The sequence below is a fragment of the Pteropus medius genome, unplaced genomic scaffold (genome assembly GCF_902729225.1).
Source record: "Pteropus medius unplaced genomic scaffold, Ma_sr-lr_union100, whole genome shotgun sequence".
NCBI classification, from domain to species: Eukaryota; Metazoa; Chordata; class Mammalia; order Chiroptera; family Pteropodidae; genus Pteropus; species Pteropus medius.
The window spans coordinates 375,302-397,322 of record NW_024352790.1 but is presented as its reverse complement, the minus strand read 5'-3'; the positions used below and the strand labels follow the sequence as shown (position 1 = coordinate 397,322).

The 22,021-nt window shown below is 36.6% G+C and overlaps 1 protein-coding gene across 2 annotated transcripts in view; it reads left to right on the top strand.

Moving 5' to 3' along the window:
- Nucleotides 1-22,021, top strand: part of ARHGAP18 (Rho GTPase activating protein 18) — a 160,684-nt gene that overhangs the window by 54,473 nt on the left and 84,190 nt on the right. The window lies entirely within an intron of this gene.

The following is a 22,021-nucleotide window of genomic DNA, read 5'->3' as shown; positions in this document are numbered from 1 at the left end:
GTGTCACTGTGTGAGAGAGAGCTCAGAACTGCAGGAACTTGAGGTGTCTAGGCTGTGGGCTTGGGTGGGGACAGTGCTGGGGTGGGAATGGAGGGTTTGGGATAGGGGGAGTTTCACAGCATGATCTCCGTGCTTGCTTTGGGGAAGGTGCATCGGGCTAGGTGTGATGCCAGTCTTCTCTGGAGTGCTCTCCTCTAGATGATTTCTTCCCTGACCCAAAACTTTTGTTTCATACAAATACTCTGAGATGGGATGGTTTGTTGTAAAAATTTTAGTCAGTATAGATATTTAATGACTTTTTCCTTTTGATAAGAGGAGATAGAGAATAAGTCTTATTTGAGGAGAGTGGGGATGAATAAAGGTGTTGGGAGTGGTCTAGAGCAGAGGGAGCAGAAGGGATGATGTCTGGGTAACTCTGAAGACAAATTATTTGACTTCTGTGATTGTTGCTGTGAGCTGGCCAAATTTATCTCTCTTTTTTTGCAAGAAGTAAACAGAAACCATGGAGACCTGTGTGGCTAGTTACTACATCTGGAGTCTTTCCCAAACTCAAGTCCACTGAGTATCTGAATTTCTGTGTTGAAAGAGCGTGAAACGTCATTTCCTTTACAAATGCTATTTGGTAGTTGCTTTTTGGCTGCAGAGAACACTTAAGTGTCTTTTGGGAAAAGGTTTTTTGTAGGCATCTGGGTCATAGGGAAAGGAGACATTGCCTGTTTTCTTCCCTCAGCAACTGGTCGCGTGGCATGTCTGCTCTCTCTTTGAGACTATTTTTTCTGTCCACTGGCTTTATAATCTCATCATTCCCAGCTCAAGCATGGCTCTTAATGGATGCCCCAGCCTTGTTGCCCTCTATTACCTTACATCTTGTAACAAACAGACCCATCTTGCTGTTCCTAATTTCAGATTTTTGAAGGGGGATCAGATTTGCTCAGTGAATTTTTTTGAGCTGCGCCAGGTAACCTATGGGATCTTTTCTAGGGGGCGGAGGAAGGGGTTTATTTTTAAAGAAGCAGAGTCTGTGGGTAGGGCAGATTCTTGTGAAGGATGTTGCATCTTTTCTAAGATGTTTAGGATGTGGCATCCTTGCTAAATCGTTCAGGTCATCATACCTTTATCTGTGTCCTCATCTATAAAATGAACGTAATAGTGCTCTGTCTGCTTCACAAAGTTAATTACAAAGAACAAATATGTAGCTTTGGAGTGTTTCAAAAATATTCAGATGAGGAGTATTATTATAAATCTTTTTCAATATAATATTTTAAATTTCCCTCTAGACATTTTGCTGAACCAGTGTAATTTGCATTTTACTTTTTTGCTGTGTACTAAAATGTAAATTTCTTGAGATGGAGATCTTGCCTTTTTTTGTCCTTTACATCTAGGCCTTAGCAAAGTCTTGTCCTACTTGAGGCAGGTAATAAAAAGTTTGAATGAATGAGTGTGAGAGGGAGTAGGGTGTAGTGATTAACACACATTTAGAGCTTGACTGTCCGGGTCAGAGGCCTGGTTCTGTCATTAAATAGCATTGTGACTTTGGACAAGTTGTTTAATATCATACAACCTCAATTTTTTCTTTTCTTCTGCAAACTGAGGATACTAATACCTTAAGGATTTATGAGAAGAGGATTGAAAGAGTTAATATATGTAGAGTACTTAAAAGAGTGCTTGACATAAAGCACAACAATTTTCTATGATAATTCAGGGCAGTTGAAGATGGTTATCTGTTGGTGAATTAATCTGGAAATACTATTAGAAAGCATTTTTGAGATTGGCTTGTAAATGGTTTGAGAAAAGAATATTTTCTTTAATATATATGCAGTATAACTTCCTAATTTAAAAAATTTGTGGGATGTATAAAATATCTCAGATAATTTGTTTTAAAAACTACTAAGAATACAAAAAGAATCTTAAAAGGGACTTAAAAGTAGTGAATCCTTATTAGGCCCAGGTGACTGTTTTGAATAGCTTTTCATAGTTTAGCTTGGGCAGATGTAAATTTCTCAGTTGTTTGTTAATAAGATGGAAAATCACGATGTATACAGCAGGGAAAAGTTATTTGCTCATGTATGCAAAGAACAAATTGACTTTAGGTTATTTGAATACTTTGCAGGTAAAAATACTGTTGTATCGCTATAGCTAAAGTTAAATATTTGAGGAAAGGATAGTTTTTACACCTTTTTCCGCCTTCAAATATGTATGTACAATTTGAACAACTCTTGATCTCATAAACCAGGAAGCGATGTTTCATGGAGCAGAGCTAAGCTGGGGTTATGATGTGTATGGCACAGATCTGAGGGGAAGTGTTCCCCCCGATGCCTATGCCCCATCCCCTTTTCCATTTAGTATACACCTTTGAAAACTGTGCTGCTGACTTTTCTCTTCATGTATATCCTACATAATAAATTTATTGTAAATGCCTACTGTGCACTGTACCCTAGGCTAGGAAACTGTCTGCTTAGTCAGTTCTCAGATCTCTGCCTGCACCTGCACTTCAAGTTGCTGTAAATGCTGTAGCTCCTGCTTTCAAATGGCTCATCTGAGCAGCCTGTTTGCTTCTACTTGTAAGAGACTGGGGACTTTTTTCCTGGAAGTAGAAGTATCTAGAGGAAGGAATGAGGTGGTGAACTGGAGAGGGGAGAGAGACATATGCCTATTAGAAATGTAGAAGCTGTTTTCCATGGAGGAAAAATAGCGTAAATGATATTTAAATTCCATGGAGCTGTAAATTCTCCAATAGGGACATTTTGCAGTTAATAGATTTCTTTTCACTAGCTAGAAAACCCCAAAGACTATTTATTCGTAGCATTGTTGTTATGGGAAAATGTGTCTGAGTTCCCAATAACAGGGTGAGAAATAAATGTTTCAAACCCAAATAAAATCTTCAGCTGAGTTGGGAGTTACTGTTCAGTGTTTCTTTGTTGCTTCATGATCATTGCAAACTAAGTCAAATTGCGTTTTGTTTTGTTTTTGGTATTTTTTTCCTGCTTGTAGTTTTATCTTATGGGTAGGACAATGTGTTTCCCAAGATACAGGGGAGCTCTGCACACCCCAGTAATTATGTCTTCCATGCCTCCTAAAACTGCCTGTTTTTCATTAGGATTATGAGCTTGTCTAAATTTGTCATTTATTTTGGAAGATTTAAGAAGGTGGAAATTGATATATGTTCTTGTAATCCTGGTTGAATCATATTAAAACAGTATAATGTCATTAATTTAATAAACTGGGAAATGGCTCAACATCTTGCTGCTGTAAAGCTGGAAGTATGTAGAAAAATATTGGGATTTGCCTTAACAAGAATGTTGAAGTTTGGGTTTGGCTATAGAGATCTGGTATATCTCTGAATGCTAATGTCTGTCAGATACCATCTATATTTTGAGGAAAATAGTAGGGATTTGATATTGTTGATGAGCAGCATAAATTAAAATCCTACCTAGAAAGAGATTTGGGTAAGTTAGAAAGACATAAAGGGTATGTAAATATGAAATGTCTTAAATTTTAAATTATTTTTAAAAAACAATCTGTATTTTAACTAAACAACTGTGAAGATCTTTATTGGGTGTAAATGACAAGCCTGGAATAAAATAAATGTAAGATTTCCTGAGAAGAGTTTCCCATATAATTCAAATGGATTCTAAAAGAATTTTTTCAGGGTCATATTTAGGAAACTGTGGCATGGTTCTCTCTTTTGAGGTATGAAACTTTAAAAGAATTTGTTGAGTAATTGAGATTTGGTTTGGGTAAGGAAAGATATCTGGCAACTGAAAGTTGAAAGGAACTTTGGCTATTTATAGGTGGTCTAGAAACATGTAACTTGACCAACTTATTCTATAATTAATGTTTTACTAGAGTTACTGAGTATGTGTCTGTTTATTTCTCTCTGGTCCAAATAATACAGTCAAAGCTATGGTCCATCATCTCACAGAAGTTATTTGGGTCAAGATAGGAGTAAATTTATATAGTTTTTTTTTTTTTTCTAACAAATCACTGATTGTTAATTTTTTCTTTATTATTGAGAATGGGGATATATATGCTTTAGTATTTCCAGAGTAAAATTCTTTTGAATTATAGCATTTTTTACATCATTGTACATTATAGTATAATCACAACTGGATATATTCAGTTGATTATATACTTGTATTAATCCTTAGCTCCCCATTTCTTGGAGAAAGATTTATATACCTAAGAATAGAGGACTGGTAGGTTATGTAATAAATGAGTGAAGTGGATGACTGAAAAGTGTAGGCCTCATAAAAATTTGGGTTTTGGTAGAAAATGTTAGCTAGAATTTTAAAAATACTGAGTAAGCCCTCAAAAGTTCTGCCTGCAGGTAGGATCTGGCCCAGGCACCATGAGTTTGTAGCCACTATCTCGAAGGTCGAGGTGCTTGTTTCAGTCATCTATTGCTGTGTGACACACCACCCCAAAACTTAGTGGCTTAAAAATAACAGTTTTCTTTCTTGATTCTGTAGAATCAAAATTAAGTTATTTTTGGGGTTCCATTAAGGAAGACGGGCTGAGGTGGGGATCATCAGAGGCTTCGTTATGACCAGGTTTGATACCAGGGTGGGTGGTTCATCTCTCCTTGTAAGGTTCTCCTCATGACTAATTGGGCTTCCTTGGCAGGATTGCATGGCAGGATCAGAATAGTCAGGCTTCCTACACTCTTGCTGGCTTATCCCAGAGTGAGCATCCTAAGAAGTCTATGTGGAGCGGACCCTGCCAGGCTTCTTAGGGTCCAGCTTCGAATGTTACTCAGTGTCACTTAGCCATATTCTATTCGCCGACAAACCATAGGCCAGCTCTGATTCCAGAGCCTGGGGAATAGGCTTCTATTCTTGGTGAGGAAAGGGCTTGCACACAGGGAGAACATCTTTGGCCACAAGTAACTCAGTTATCATTCCAGTCTCTCTCTTTGTCCCTATCTGCCTTTCCTGGTCTTCTTATCTGCTACTCTTATACAGAAATCTCTTCCTTGGAGCTTGACTTTAAAAATTTCCACTAGTGTACATACATTCTATGTGAATTTATTCCTTTGCCTTGTTTTGTTAGGTAAGTTTATATTAGAGAATTTTTTTTTCATCGAGAACATAAATACACCTTAAACAGTGGCCTAATTTTTCTTTATCTTAAGTAGATTCAATATCCTGCATATAATAGTAATTCAACTGTATTTATGAATTGATATTTGATATTTTGGAAAGACTGACTTTTTATTGTTTATAGTTTATTATAGAGCTTTTTTGTCTCCTTTCCACCAAAAATTATGCCTGATTCTCAAAAATGTTTTTTGAAAAAGAATCTAAATCTAAATTTGAATTAAGGAAGAATAGAGTACTGAGAAGTGAGATTACTCCTTGTAAAGAACATGGTCCCCCTATTTGATAGCAGCAAAGTTGCCAAAGGCCCATATTTGTTTACATCCAATCAGTGATATTTATGTTAAGGGACTGTTGGACACAGGTGTAGTATTTTGCAACACATAATTTTGGGGGGATTATATAGTACATGTAGAAGACATCCCAGAAAGTATTTAAAAATTAAATGTCATTATTTGAGTTACTTGGTTTTTCTACTCCCAATCCATCAGTTACATTTAGCAGTCATCCAGCAACTGTCATCATTGAGCTTTCACATACCTAGGTAGCATCACAGTAAGATTTCCTTTCTTACTTTTGCTTTACTATTATTATTACTAAACTGTATTTGCTTCTTGCCACACTTCCCTCAAAGCAAGGAGAAAGATAAATGACTAGGACACCCTCTGAACTCTGGGAGTGGGAGTGTTTTTCTCATGAGATAGGGAGATGCTTTTAAACAGTACTTAAAGATTAGAATATGTTTACATTTCTTTAAAATACTTTGTGTCTGCAGCCATGCCACCCTGAACACACCTAATCTCGTCTGATCTCAGAAGCTAAACAGGGTCAGGCCTAGTTAGTACTTGGATGTGACACTACCTAGGAAGACCAGGTGCTATAGGGGTAAAATAAATAAGTAAGTAAGTAAGTAAGTAAGTAAGTAAGTAAATAAATAAAACAAAGTACTTTGTATCTCCAGCTTAGGGCTTCCATTGCGAGAAATCTACTGTATCAATTTAAATTATTAGTCTCTGGAAATGATGGTAATGTTTTGTCAGATCTCTTAATTCCTAAGACTTTAGGGTCATTTAAAGAAATACATTTTTACCAGTTTTCCATTCCTATACTATAGATACAAAATTGTACCATCTCCTTTATGCAGGCAAAGGAAAGAAACGGTAGTTGACTCTTGAACAACACTGGTTTGAACTGTGTGAGTCCTCTTATATACAGATTTTTTTTTTTTTTCAGTAAGTATACTAGAAAATATTTTGGAAATTTGTGACAATTTGAAAAATACTTGCAGGTGAACCTTGAATTCCTTAATAACATTTTCTTTTCTCTAGCTGACTTTACTGGAAAAATATAGTATATAATATATACTATAATATATATTATGTAACATATAATATATATATATAATATATATATAATATATAACATACAAAATATGTATGAATCGACTGTTCATGTCAACAGTAGGCTATTAGTAGTTAAGTTTTTGAGGGGTCAAAAGTTTAAGTGAATTTTTGACTTTGCAAAGGGTTGGAGCCCCCAACCCCCATGTTGTTCATGGGTCAACTATATTCCCTTTTGAGCTTAGTTTGAAGCCTGCAGCTTGAATACAAAGCCCAGGGGGAGATATCCTTAAAATGAAAGGCCCATTCTAATGGCTTTTTATACATGTTAGAAACTAATACTTAGTTAATCTGCTTAAAGCAAAATTTCTTCAATAAATAAGCCAAAGTATTGGATCTCTGTTTCCCAAACTGTGTGTGGAACACTTGTTGCTAGGTGTTCTATTAAAAAAGAGTTTTGTGGTCTAATATTTTGGTATAAACAAAGTTATTGAAGGACTTCTTGTAGCATATAATAGCATGTATTATGAATTTCTAAAAATATTTGCAGCCAGAAGCCTATTCCTTGGGCTTTTTTTGAGCGTACTTACTACCAATGTCCCAGGGAATACCATTTGTGAAACCCTAAAATATTGCTATCTCTTTATATGTGGGAAAATTATATACTTTGGAATTAGTAACATATTATTATTATTATTATTTTGTACTGGTACTACTACTACTACTACTACTACTACTACTACTACTACTAGTAATTGTTGTTAAGTTGCTCTTTTTCTGGTGGCCACTGTCCGCTTTACCGATGCAGGCATACCCTGTGGAGTCTTCCTTTGGCGAACATGATTCCACAGTAAGAATGTTTCTTACTTTTTAATACCCAAACCTCACAGAACATAAGTCTTTTAATACAACAATTTTTAGCTTATGTTTTTTGTAGAGAAAATTTATATGTATGCCTGCAAATTCAATATGACGTTTTAAACACAAATGTGGGAAAAATATCTCAAGTTACATTTTAAGTATGATGCGAACATCTTGAAAACATACTCAGTGTCAGCTAAGAGGATATATGCCATGTCACTGCCTAAAAGCAACACTTAATCTTACTAGTTGTTTGATCTTCTAAACAGCATTTAAAGCATTTTACATTCAACATGATAGTGTGTTAATTTATGTCTTGGAGTTTTGTCACGTGTTATGTTTTAGAATATTGGTTGAAGATCTTAGTAGATGTGTGATATGTTATTTTTTCCACTTAAAACACTAGGGCAATCTCAGTATTTTTTTTTTTTTTCTTTTTTTTCAGAACATGAGTTTTTGGGTAAGGATTACTGCCACTAAGTTAGAGAGGCTATCTAACCCATTTACTCCTCATAACGCCCCAGGCAGGGAGGTAATACTATCCCCAGTTTACACAGGAAGAAATGGAGGCATGGAGTGGTACATAACTTGCTTGAGGCAGTGCAGCTGGTAAGTGGCAGCGCTGGGATCTGGATCTGGGCAATCTACTGTCAGCGTCTTCACCACTGTACCGCTCATTGAAATTGTTTCCAACTTTTATAAATCTAATGTGGTTTCTAGAAGTATATACAGAACAATTACAACAGAATGTTTTATTGTCTGGTAGTTTGTGTTCGTGTTTATAATAATGAAAACTATTCTCTTTGGTACTGAGAGAAGGTTATGCCAATCTGGATTCTAAGCAATTTACTGGTAGTAAAACTAGGCACCTTCAGATATCACCTTAACTACTTTCAGCTCCCAAGATACTGCTTACTGCAATGAAGTAATGAATAGTTTCACTAAATTATGACGTTTAGTAAATAATTTTTTGTGGTCTTGAGGTGTCTTCTGGCATTTTGTGGTCAGCTTTTCATGTAACTGGGACAAATTATATCATAGAGGAAAAGAAAAACAAATATTTATTGAGGACTCTCTGTTCAAATGTTTAAAAAGGAATTTGTTTAATCCTTACACCGTAGGAATTATTATCCTTGTCATAAGGAAGAGAAAGCTCATAGACATGGAATAACTGGTTTCAGATCACACAGTATATTTATATAGACTGATTGATTCTGGTTTGAAACCTGGTTATTTGCATTCTACTGAGAGTCAATAAGGTAAGTGCAATTATCTCCCTTCAAAGTTTTTCTCCATTCATAGTATGTGTATCTGAATGACAGTGAGCCTCAGTTCATGGGAAGAATGTTTTCTGTGGCAGGCCCTAATCTGGGTCTTTCAAAGCAGCAGCCTGGGTGTGCCATAGCTGTGGTGGGGATCTCAGAAGCTGAAGGAGAAGTAAAAATTTCTGTAGATAGAATGGAGGAGAAAGCCCTGGGCTGGGGCCTCTCTTCTCTCTCCATTAGTTAGCATTTATAAACTGGAAACTGTCTGCAAATGTATTGAAAATCTCCCAAAACCAGCATGACACAGTAACAAGATAAGCCTTTAAAATATTACTGCTGCCACTATCAGCACCATGATCGCCGTTAGATGGTTGTATTTTTCTATAAAAGCTGAGTAATTAGATTGAGCCCTAGACATAAGACAGCAAGACAATTGTGAGTCTGCATTGTCTGCATGTCTTTTCTAACAGTCCAGGAGGTCTCCGTAACCTGTCTGCTGCATGAGGACTTTCCACTGAACTCCAAATGAGCAATTCTCTTCTACTGCGAAAGTGTGGAAATGTCACAGTTGCTAATGAACCACTCATCTTCCCTTAGTAAGGTTGTCTAGATACTTCAGGGGCCACAGGGGCATTAACGTCTTGGCCTCCTACGGACCCAAAAGTCTCAAAATAAAATGACTTATTTGGTGTTTGAAAAGTGCTTTTGATTATATTACTGAAAATATTTAAGAAGGTGGTGAATGAGGGCTGGCTGGCTGGAGAGTATATACTGGTAACTATATTTTAGCCATGGATATTTTTCATAGTAAATAGATTTTCTTTATAATTATGGACTGAGTGATCAACTCACCATAGCTCTTTCTGGAGCTTCCCCACTTTTAGGCAAAGTAATTTGAAACTTGTTAACAAGCCAAAGGTTGGGAATTGCTTATTCTTGGTCTTAAACCTGGACCTGTTTTATAAATAGTTGATTTCCAGGCCAAGGTGTCCCTGTATGACATGTTCCCATAAATGTCCTGCTGCCACAAAGCGCTAATCTTAGCAAAAACAGAATTCTGTGTTCACTCAGAGTGCTCCTGCTTTTCCTAGGATGCCAGCCCTGTGCTGCTTACCAGGTAGAATTCTTTGGGTAGGTCTGCATGGTTTCCAGTTTGTGTCTCAAGATTCTGTGGCTTTTCAATTTCTTTGACATTATATCCTAGATTCTCGACATTAAATCCATTTTATCTGTACTGGGCAAATGGTTTGCATGGAGCGATCTTCCCAAACTGCCAAGTCTATAGACCAGGAGTAGGGAGCACAGGAAGGGGGATAGTTTTGAGAAAGGGGCCCTCTCAGGCTGCTTAACTCCCTGGATAACCTGTCTCTTTGAGAAGAAGGAAGAAGGAAAGAAGCATGTGTTTTGTGAAAAATAAAACATTTCACAATGTTAAAATCGGCAAAAAAGCTCAGACTGCCCCCAATCCTTTGTCTTGGGCCAGTAGCCCCAGTGATCTCAACTGGGATGAAGGGAGTCCCTGGGCTTCAGGGTCAAGAACAGAAAAATGGGTGGAGGACTAGAAGAGGAGAGCAGTTATGAAAGTGACAGTTGCTTCTGTGCCCTTATAGAAGTGTTGAAAGTTTTCAGCTCTGAGGCAGCCCAGGGCCAGGTGCTGGTGGCTGCAAGAAGAGGTTGCAGTGAGACACCAGAGGCAATGGAGGTGGCCTGCAGGAGCAGCCAAGGACCCTAGAAGGCCGCCGTGGGCTAACCAAGAGTAGGGGCATCAGGCTGGTAGGCATAACAGTTACTCGAGCTCTTGGTTGCAGAGAGGCGTGTATGCAGTCTCTCAGCAGTCTTTTGGGGACCTGAAAACAGTAGATTCATGTAGTAACATGGATGGGGTGTTTCTGTCAGAGATCTTTTGTTTGTTGCCATTTTGGGGTAGTTCACATCCTTTCAATTACACTTCCTAGGTAGTAGGCCAGGGAATCACCTGTTCAGGTATACCTTCTTTTATTTATTTTTGTAATTGATAGTACCGAAATTAAAAATAACTATTATAAAATTTTGTTCTGAGAAACCTTTGTCCAGTAAGTGTAAAGCTTGGAGAGGGCCAGTCTTCAAACTTCCACCTACCTGAAATTTTAATGATATAAGCATCTTGAAGAAATGGTTGAGAATGAATTTCATTAGGAAAAACCAGCTTATCGAGCAAAATATTAAAGTGCAGATAATTCATTGGAGGTTGCGATGGAACTTTCCATGGAGCTGGCTAAAGCAAAGGATCTGCCTGACCCAGTGTTTCCCCATCCCCAGTGTCTATCTTCTGCTATTTAAGAGTGGTTCCCCCGAGCTTCTAAGGGCCCCATGCTGTTAAGATCTGGGGCCAAAGTCTGTGTGGTACTTTATCAAGAACTGGATTAGGGGAAAATGTTCCTGTATTTGTGTTGCAGGTGACCATTTCTGTCATTTACTCCCCCTGCCCCCCACGAATTCACTGCTTGTTCCCCATCTCATTTTTGTTACTGGACTAAATTAACGTTTGAATAACCTGTCAAATTGCAAGGGTTTTATGCAATAATATAACATGCTTGTTATAATATAACGTGTATTTATGTTATTTATCAAAGAACAGCTTAAATTGAGTCCACATATAAATGATCAAGATGTAAAGCAATTGTTACGTTTTTTTGCATGCCACTAGCATCTTTTCAATAACTCAAAAGTAGTTTTATATTGAATAAATGATGATAGCACTGACGTGAATTTACAATTTCAGAGAATTTAAGAAAACTTCCAAATATTGTGAAAGCATATAAAATTTGTTTGGTCCTTCATGAATCTTCTAAATTGTGACATATGTTGTTAAGCACATGAAATCATAGTGTAAAATGTTTTCCTTCTTTCTGAGAGAAATATTAAATCTATATTATACTGTATTATTGATATATGTCCTCTTCTCTATGCATGAATGTTTTTAAAGTTAATATTTACTCTTTTGAATATTTTATTTGCATTACCCCTTGGAGAAAAAGTAAATAAGGATAATATTAATTATTTGTTTGAAAATAAACTCTATCTATAGAGTCTAAAATTGTACTTGTGAGTAATATAAACAATCAATTATTTCTTTACTTTCTGAATTGTCATCATGTTTTATTTTATTAATCATTTTACATTTGGAGAATTTATATGTTGTTATGTTATGACAGAGACTAGGGTAAAATTCTACCACTTTTGCTAAAACCACATCAGATAGTTAAGAGTTTTCCATTTTAAGTATTGCATTTGTAGGACTATATCTGATAAGCATATATTTAGTTCGGCTGTGGTTTTATTCATTTTAATGGCATGTAGCACTGTAGGCCCTGCTCATATATGAAGAAAATATTAGTACTTTATGAATAAATTAATTTCTACTTATATTTCCATACAAATCATTTTACATATGTGCATATGGATTTACATGGGCAGGACAGTTATATTGATTTTATGATGAATAAAATGTTATAAATGGACTGTTTAGCCACAAAGCAATCACAGGTCTTTTTTATTATTAGCATTAGATTCATAATTTAAACATATAATTACTGTAAAAACAGAAATTAACTCACCCCCTTTTAAAATTAAATGACAAGTTGATTTAAATGGTCAAATCTCTTTGTAGTTTCAGAATTCAAAATGGAAATTTGAAGGCTGGGATGCCAGGAGTGAGAAAAATATGGAAAGAATTGTTTTTCCAGGGATGCTATTATCTCAGGTCCTCATGAAAAGTAAATGAAAAAATGTACGATTTTTTTTTTAAGTAATAAAAAAGAGGAATGGAAAGATATCTGTATGTATGTATTTTGCTTTCACACTTGGAATGACTTCTGAAACTATGCCAAAAAGACATCTTAATGCAACAAGAATATGTAAATGGATTATTTTTCTGCATCTTTAAGTTCTCTGGTAAAATTTTCAAGTGTAAAAACGTTATCTGCCCATTTTTCCTTCCTGAAGGAAGCTTTATCTGAGAGAATCTCTGCCTTTCTCAGAAAGTTGTTAGGTGTCTCCTTGTTAGCAGTCTCCAGTGAGATTGGTAAATTTGCCCCCAAACTGCTGATGAGGCCTGTCTGGGGAATGACCATTAGTGGTAGCAACTATTTATTCGTCTAGAAATTTAGGATTAGTCCCCTTGATTCAGCTTATTCAATAATTCCAAACAAAGAAGAGTAACCGCACATATATTTTTGGATGGTAAAAAGTTACCTGGAATTTGCCTCTTTTTGGCCTTGTGATATTGAGTTTCTCAAGAAGGTAGAAAGAAAATATAGATTTTTATATTAGACAGTAGATGCAGTGCATTAGAATCAGTCCTACTGAATCTCCAAAAGGTGGAATCATTGTCACTGGGAACAGCTATATTTGTTTTCATTACCCAGTGTAGCAGCTGTCAATGATGAGACACCATTTAAAACAAAAAACAAACAAACAAACAAAAAACCTCCTTGGAGTTTGTTGAACAGGTACTCTGTGTTTTGTCCTATGTTAGGTTTATTGTACTAGTCAGGGATCAACTCTTATAACGGGTTTTCAAATTTCTACTAAGGATGATGAGCTGTGTCACATATCTGATACAGGACAGGAAGTTACAACCACTGAACTGGGTTTTTAAAATAATCAACAACCCTGTTATGGGTATTTGCAGAGGAAGGACATCTTACATTCAACTAAGAAGATCAGAGAAAGTTTCAAGTTTTACCTTGTTGGGATGGTGTGGGGAAGATTTGGATAGGGGTAGGAAGGTAAAAGCATTCTGAGCAGAGGGAGGTGTAGATGGGGGCTAATTCCGTGAGGATTCTAATTTGGCTAGGCTAGGGGACAGGATGCTTGGGGGCGGCGGGGGATGGGGGGTGGGAGAAAGTCTCGTAGGAGGGAGAGATTTATGACCTTTTAAAGGTCAACCTTGACTGAAGAATTGGGATTTCTTTCAGTCTGTGTCTGCTTGTGACCCACTTTTCAGAATACAAACTCCTGCCTCATTGACCCTTGGATCTACTAAGTGATGTAACAAGTATAATATAATGGCATTGTGGTGAAAGAGGGAGCTCTGATTTGTTACCCAGCATGATTTTATATCTTGGGTCCATCACACACTAGTTATATGACCTTGGGCAAGTTGTTAAATCTCCCTGTGCCATAGTGGTGCTATGAAGATTAAATGAGGTAAAAAGTAAAAAGCACACAGGCCCATTGCAAATAACAACAACAAGAAGCAAAAACAAACAAACAGAAAAACACGCTTGTTTCCTTGTGAACTTCTTACAATATTTTAGATAGTCTCTCCCATCTATCCTATTATGAGTGTAGCTTACTCACAATACGTCTGTGAAGCAATCCAGAGAGGGACAAAGTGTGAGAGGAGACAGAGATGGTCGACACAGGTAAAGATGTAAAGTAGAAGAAAGGATGGCTTTTTGTATGATATATAAGTAACTCCCTTTATGCTCACTTCCTGTGGTGAAGTCTACCTCCCTTGAACGAAGATGCTCACCTACCTTGTTCTCATGCTCAGGGAAGAGACTGAAAGAAGAGCCCCCAAGCCAAGCCTACTTTGGAGGGTTTTGAGCCTGAACTGCGGTGTCCTGATGGGTCCTAGTTGGTGCCGGAGATGAAGAAGGAGGTTATGGCTTGTCAGCCCCAGACAAGCAGAAAACACTTAACTGTGAGGTTTCAGCCACAGCTTTGTCGGTAGGCTCTGTCTCAGATCTTTTGCATTTCCAGAGGTAACTGTAGTTTCTACCATTAGCAGTAACTAGGAAGGTTGGAAACTGGTAGTTTACGATTTCTCTGAGACCTGTGAACTAGAGTTGCAAGTCCTAAGGGTGTGGTTTATGGAAGCTGGGCTGGTACCTAACAAGTAAGCAGAATACTTGCTCAGCATTTTCAGCCAGTTGACATTTTAAAGTGATGAAACTGCGTGCTTGTAAACAATAGTTTTTAAGGAGATGTTAACTGAAAGTTGACAAGAAGACTCCCCTGACTTCTGAAAGAAATGTGAATCTAGAGAAAGCCAGAAGTCTATATAAATAATTCTGTAGTTGCAATTCTGAGGATTCTGGAAGCTCTCAGCCCCTATTTCACTGAAGTATCCAGGTGGTTGGCTATCTTATTATCCCAGGAAAGAGGCTGACCTTGGAAGAAGTTAACTACCTGTGAGGAGCCAAAGGAATTCTGGGTAAGCCTCTGGCATTTGTCAGTTTGCTTAACAGGGAACCTTTGGCTTGGCATCTGATTGATGGGATGCGAGGCTAGAAGCCACTCTCATTGGCCTGATAACTGGGGAGAAGTGGGTTGGCTTTCTAGAGCTTCCTGGTAATCACATGTACAATGCTCAGGGAGCCTCTTGTAAAAAGAGGGTGGGAAAGACAAGCTTACTAGGAGATGAGCAGCCCATCTTTGCAGAAGGCAGTGCGAATGGCAAGTGGCTGAAGAACACGGAAGTCTACCACTGTAGTGGCATTCGATCCTAGTGGGAGCTAGCATTTCAGCTTGTGCTGGCATTTAGTACATGAGTGGATGGTCCTGCTGGGAAAAGATTCTTTACCCAGAGAGGTGACTTGAAGAAATGCTCAAAACTGGGTTTTGAGAGGCTGTGTTGCACTAATGGAGATCTAGTTATTACTGTCTTTTGTAAAATATATATTTATTTAATTTTACTTTAGTACAGACTTTTTTCTTTTACAATGAGTCAACTTGCTTTTGATTTTGAAAGTTATTGCCAACATACTGGACTGTTGAGTAAAGAAGTTGCCTTGGTTTCCTAGGGGAGGGCTTGAGTAAAAAAGAGCATGATACATTAGGGAACAAACCGTCTAGGCCTCTCACTCCTGGGTGCCTTTATTTTTGAGGAACTCTAGTATCAACTATATTAATCTGTGTATGTAGGTTGGAGACGGGCGGAATAAGAGGAAGTGAGAAGGGAAAAAAAGTAACTTCGTATTTTTGAACATGGCAAAATGTCTCAAATGATCACCAACATGATTAGCATATTTATGGTTACTTTTAAGTATAATTTATTAGGAGGCTGAACTTTTTCAACATCTCACTTTATAATGAAAAATATGTAATGATAGCTAACCTTTACACGATATCCTGTATTTGCCTAGTATTGCCCTATATATGGAAACTGATTCCTAAATACTTCACAATATTATGAGGATGGAAGTAATTATCTCTATTTTACAATTGAGGAAACTGAGGCACAGAGGTTTAGAAACTTGCTCAAGATGATACCCTAGGCAAGTAGTAGGACTGGATTCAAAACACTGGCAGTCTGGTTTTCAGAGTCTGCTCTCTTAGTGACTTAATTCACTATGTCTTCTGTCCAGAGCCTGAGTTTGAGGTAAGAATAATGACCATTCTCTGTTTTAATGACCTTGCATTGGTCATTGACCCTATTTACTTTGAAATATTCCACTTCTTGCCATATGAAGTACCTTATTTAATACTAGGAAATTTTAGTGCTGATGTCTTCTATAATTCTAAAAGGGGTTTTCATAGTTCTCGGTGGAAAGTTCCTTGTGATATTGGTCCTTCACAGTTAGGCGTTAGGTTAAATAACTTATTTATTGGGCTGAAATTTCTTGACTTGTATGATTAACTTTGGCTGAAGTATGGTCAGCCTGTATACTTCTGATATATGTTTAATGAGTGAAAGTCACCGGATGGCAGACCACAATAATCCACTTGAACTTATATGGATATATTAGTGATGTTTTGGAGTGTCCCCAGTATGCTAAAAGTTCCAGATACTTAAAGTAAGTGGACATATTTTGTACGTATATATGTGTGTCCATGAAAGTCATAAACATACAATATTCTAATATAGTGAAAAATTCTACCAACAAAATAGTATTCTCATTAGAGAAAATTTGTAAAAATAAATAAAAGTGCAAAGGAGAACAGAAAGTTCACTTATATTAATACTGCAGCTCTAGCCACTGTTGAGTTTTATTTCCCCTCATTGTATTTCCCTACACATGCATTCCTAGATATACTATCTCAAAGCAGCAGTTTGTGTCATTAATATATTATTATTCTCTCAGTTATATTTTAACTAAAGTATAGAAAGTAGAATGTTTCGCACATGCATTTCTGCCAGAGAAACCACAGATAACTATTTATGTTTCCTTGCTATCTCGTGCATCATTTCCTTTCTTACTTCCTCCATGTCATTGGCAGTCCTGCCCGTTCTCCACTCGTGACATCTGAGTCATTGCTGACATCTCTCTCCTCAGGCCCGCTCAAGGAGCTTGTTACTGAGCTATATGTTTTTTTCTCCCTAAAATTTCTCAGATCCGTACTTTATTTTTCAACCGTTGCAACCCTGATTTGTACTTCAGTGTCTCGTGCTGTCCAGGTCTTTTTATTTTTTTTATTTTTTTTATTTTTTGGCCTCTAGCTTTTCTTTTCTGCCTAGACTTAAAAATGTAGTTTTCTCACAAGTGTTTTTCTTAGCTTCTTGTCCTTAGCAGAACTCCCCCATGGTAACACCTCTATATTACTTTCCAGTTATTCCTACGTTATTTTAAGATTCTTGACGGTGTCCCCTTCATCTGATACATTCCATGAAAGACAAAAACACACCTTGGTTCTCTGTCATTGCTTTGTTAAAGGTAAATTGGGCTGGCCCTCATCAAAAGTGTGAAATACAGAAAATCTTTGCTATCTCCAACCTCTACTCTTCATTGCTTTTTTGACCCATCAGCGTTTTTGTCTCCTCCTATTTGTTATTTAGCATTTTTCTTGCTCTATAATTCACACTTCTAATTAAATATGAAAAGATCTGATATTGGTGGTTTATACTTGAATGAATGTGATCATTCTTTTATGTAATTGAGTGTCTTTAATGAAATGAAGCTAGTGCAATTATAGTTTCCATTTTTAAAAAATGCCCTTATTTGGCAAATAAAAAGTTTGCAACTCTGTTGATTCCCTCCATTTCAAATTAAAAATTTTTTTTTCTCTAGTATGTAAGTCTGAGAATAACAACTTTAAATCACAGCAGTAAAAAAGGAAAAGTAGAAGGGAGAGAGAAAAAGAAATAGAATAGCCAATAGAAGAGAGTAATATTATCAAGCTATGTCCTTTGATAAAAATGGATTATTATAAATGTTTTTCTTTGATAAAAATTCACCATGTGTATGATTTTTAAAAATCTCTTTGTAGTCTCTTGTTTTTTTTCTCAGCTACCTGTGCACATTTATTGTATTCATCTTAGAAAATGAACCAGAAAATGTTGTTTTCTTTTTTTATCCCTGAATTCCAATATCTAGTTAATGCCAGGCCTGCTGTGTACAGTCAATAAATGATTGCTGATTATATGACAATATTTGGAACATAAAAATCTTTCTTCGTATCTACTTTTTTTTTTAACCCTCATAGAACAAAAGAAGTTGAGACTCTAACACTAGTGTCAGAATAACTTCCTACAGATAATGGTATCTGCTTGTCCAAGAAATTTCATTTGCAAACTATGTTGGTGAGAGCTATGGTTTTATTCCTCTTCTTCGACAACTTGACTCTAAAGACTCAGCTTTTGCTTTGGAGACTGGGCCAGAAAGGGAAGCTAGCCTGAGGCCACATGGAAATGAGGCACGCATGCTTCAGGAGTCATGTTAGTATTCTGGCTGGGGAAAGAGAAATTGCATGGGTTGTTTTATATTGCAAAACTGGAGTTATTTCTTCTGTGACCCTGACATGCCTTCATACTTACAGACACCAATCTTGTCCTTTCCTTGGTTCAGCCGAAGCTGGGAAGGCAGAAGGAGGGGTGGAAGGACTTTGGTCCAGAAAGTATGATGAGGATTGATGAAATTCTGCTTTTGTACCCTGGATCTGCAGTGACCAGTTCTTTAAAAAATTCTATGATTCTGTAATTATAGTGCGTCCTATTGGCACAATTGTTGCATCATAAATTTAATAAGTTAAAATGATTTCTATGAGAGAATATTAGTAATGGAAGGATATTGCATGATGAGATAGTGAAGAGGAAACAATAGAGATATTATGTAGCTGCCTGGAACATCTGCTACCTGAAGGCAAGCCAATAAATGAGGAAAAGGAGATAATAGGTTACCTAACCTGTGTGCTTGCTCAACATGTTCTTGGAAAACAAACAGGTGAAATTGAATGTTTTATGTCTTTGCATTGCCCACAGTGCATGCCTTACATCAGACAATGCTTGGATAGTATCCTGTGGATTTTAGTTTGTTATTCATTTTGCATTTGCTTTCGTGTTGCTGTATTTTAAGCCAATGTACCAATTAAATGAATTGTTTTATTCTGTTTACAAAAGCAAAAAATGTTAATAGCTCAAATAAAATGGAAGCATATTTGTAATGGCATCATCATTATATGATGTATTTTTATTCTTGCTTGAGAGACTAAAGATTGAATTTATATGCTAGTGCACATTTGGAGTAGAAAGTAGATGGAGTTTGTGTGCAAGCAATTATTGATTCATGTTAAATTTTCTACATCAGAATGTTTTCATTTATAGAAGACACCCTTGTGTATTAACAATATTAAGAAGTTCTTCTGAATAAGAATTTTAGCAAAGGATCACTGGCTTAACGGATTCTAGAATAGCAGCAATTCTCCATATCCAGGCGACTAGAGAATGAGACAAGTTAGGATTATGATGGTCTACATTATGGTTCTCACATGGTTTGGTCAGGAAAGCAAAGATTTGGCCTAGCCTCCACTGCTGTGATTGTTGAATTAAATGAAGGCATGATGATGGTTCCTCGGTGTTTGGACTGGAAATCTCTGTTGCACTCTTGTTGTCCATATAATTTTGGCCTTAAACTTCTTAGCATCTCTAGACTGACTTTTGTAATTATGGAAAAGTGACTAAACTACAATGTCCTCAAGGTGAACGTCATGTCACTTTTCCAATTCTAGAGACTGCAGAGGTTCTAACAGCAGAGGTCTTTCAGACACGGCTTTGGCCTCGCCTCCGTTAACCTCTGGTCATAAAGACCCCTGAGAACTGGGCCCGCGTTGGGCTGTCTTGCTGAACTCTTTTAGGCTCTTTCTCTCTGTACTAATATTGAAAAATCAAGCCGGAGTCCTAAAATGGGTAAGTGAAAGCTACAGGAGTTGTTGCAAGGAAATTTAGGGTTATGAATGAAGAGGCAGAAGAGAGAAAATAAGTAATATTACTTTCAATTTGTATGGTGGTTTCCAACCCCATTTAATTAAATTCTCACCATAGACACATGAAATCACAGAGGAGTAAATAACTTTGCATTTGGGGACCTGCTCAGAAGCAGATAAACTCTTCAGATGTATTCTGAGCAGAACTGTAAGTGCCCTGGTTTAGTCCAGTTGGCTCTTTCTCCTACTGTTCTTTTTCACTTTTAGGCTTTCTGCGTAGGTGTGGTAATCTGATACTGGCTCCCAAAGATTTAAAATCCTAATCCTTGGAATCTGTGAATGTTACCTTATTTGGAAAAAAGGTGTTTGGAGATAGAATTAAGTTAAGGATTTTGAGATGGTATGTTATTCTGGATTGTCCAGTTGAGCCCCAAATGGGATCACACACAAAAGGCATGTGAAAAGAGGCAGAGACTGGAGTCACAAGGCCTCAAGCAAAGGAACGCTGGTACCAACAGATGCTGGAAGAGGCAAAGAATAGACCCCCCTCGAGGCTCGAGACAGATTATGGCTCCATTGATAGCTTGGCAGCAGTGGTTCTGATGTTAGATTTCTAAGAAGCCTCCAGAATTATGAAAGAATAAATTGCTATTATTTCAATCCACCAAGTTTAGTCATTTGCAGTCACATGAATTAATACAAAAGGGAAAAGAATAAAAATGAAATGGAAAGCAACTCAGTCATGAGGAATATATTATCAAATTTAATTTTTAGAAAGAATCCCCTTTTATTTACCTGTGCATAATATATACACTTTTAATGCAAACTGGGTCCAGTTTATTTTAATTCTGACCATCGGATTAACTTTGCAAAAGCAATGCTCTAATTGCATCATGCTTGTTTGTTTGTATTCCCAGCTTGACTATAAATTTGGGATCCTGTTGGGCTTGTTTATAATTGTACGCACATTGCTAGGTGCATAGTAGATTTTTAGTAAATATTTTCCAAATGAATATATCCTTAAGTATGAATATCTTTCTAATCAGGGCTCCAATTTACTTTTCCAGCTATATTTCTCACTATTTTTTTTTTAGTGTTCTTGCCAGGAAGAAAATCAAGTCGATGAGATATAAATAATGAATAGTAACTACGGTTTCCCTTATGAATAATAACTGTCCAGATGACAGATGCACTAGAATAGACCGTATAATATTAATTGGAAGATTTTGTTACATTTTTAGGAGAAAGAAGCAAATTAGGATAAATGAAATGTATATTAAGGATTCATTTTAAAATTTAGTTTAAAGTGTGTTTTTAGGATCGGTATAGAGAAAGCCCAAATGTATCTTATGCCTGCAGCATTCTGCACAGGCAATTGATATTCAGAATAATGTCAGTGAGCCACTGTTTTTTGTTTTTTTGTTTTTTTTTAAGGTAGGATGATTTTTGAGCTAAACCTTTTACAAACATTTTAAAATAAAAAGCATGGAAACAAAAAGAGTTCATAGTGAAACTATTTTAGTAAGTTGAAATTAAGCTACTTGGTGAATTCTGAAACATGTTTCATCATCTGAAAGTAGTTTTCTGCTTGTGAATTGCTGAATTTTGTATTCAGGATAGTCTTGTCTTAGACGATCAAGTGAACAAGATGATTGATTTTGTTTGCCCAGCTTTTATTGTGAAATATTTTAGCACTTAGAAATGTTTTAAAATGGATAATGAATACACATAAATCTTACATCTGGATTCAATGTTTTAATTTTAAAAAGCTTAGAATTTCAAAGCTCAAGACAGACTCCAGACTAATTAAATCTAAATCCCCAATGGGTCAGAGGCATCAGTATCTTTTTTGAAGGTTCTTGAGTGATTCCAATGTGCAGACAACTTTGAAAACCACTGTAATATACCATTATTACAACAAAGATAACTATGGTTTAATACACAACCTATATAGAAGTTTTCACAGTGTTTCCCTAGATGCCCTTTTGTGCTGTTTTTGTTTCTAACCTATGTTATATTTGGTTGCTGTGTCTCCACAATGGGAGAGGTTTTTGTCTGTTCACTGCTTTATGCCCAGTGCCTAGAAGAGAAATGGATGAAGAGTAGATAATAGATAAATGTAGCTTGCATGAACTTAATTAGTGGCTCCTGCATTTTGCCAGGAGTGTGTCGTTGAGTGTGTTGTATATTTGGAGTGAAGTCTTTACATAGACAGTTTTTCTAGAGCACAAATGTATCATACTAGATTTAGAAAAAGCTTAATGGAGAACGGCAACTTTTTCATCCATGATTCATATAGGTTCAAATATGTGTGCAGAGTTGTAAGGTAGAA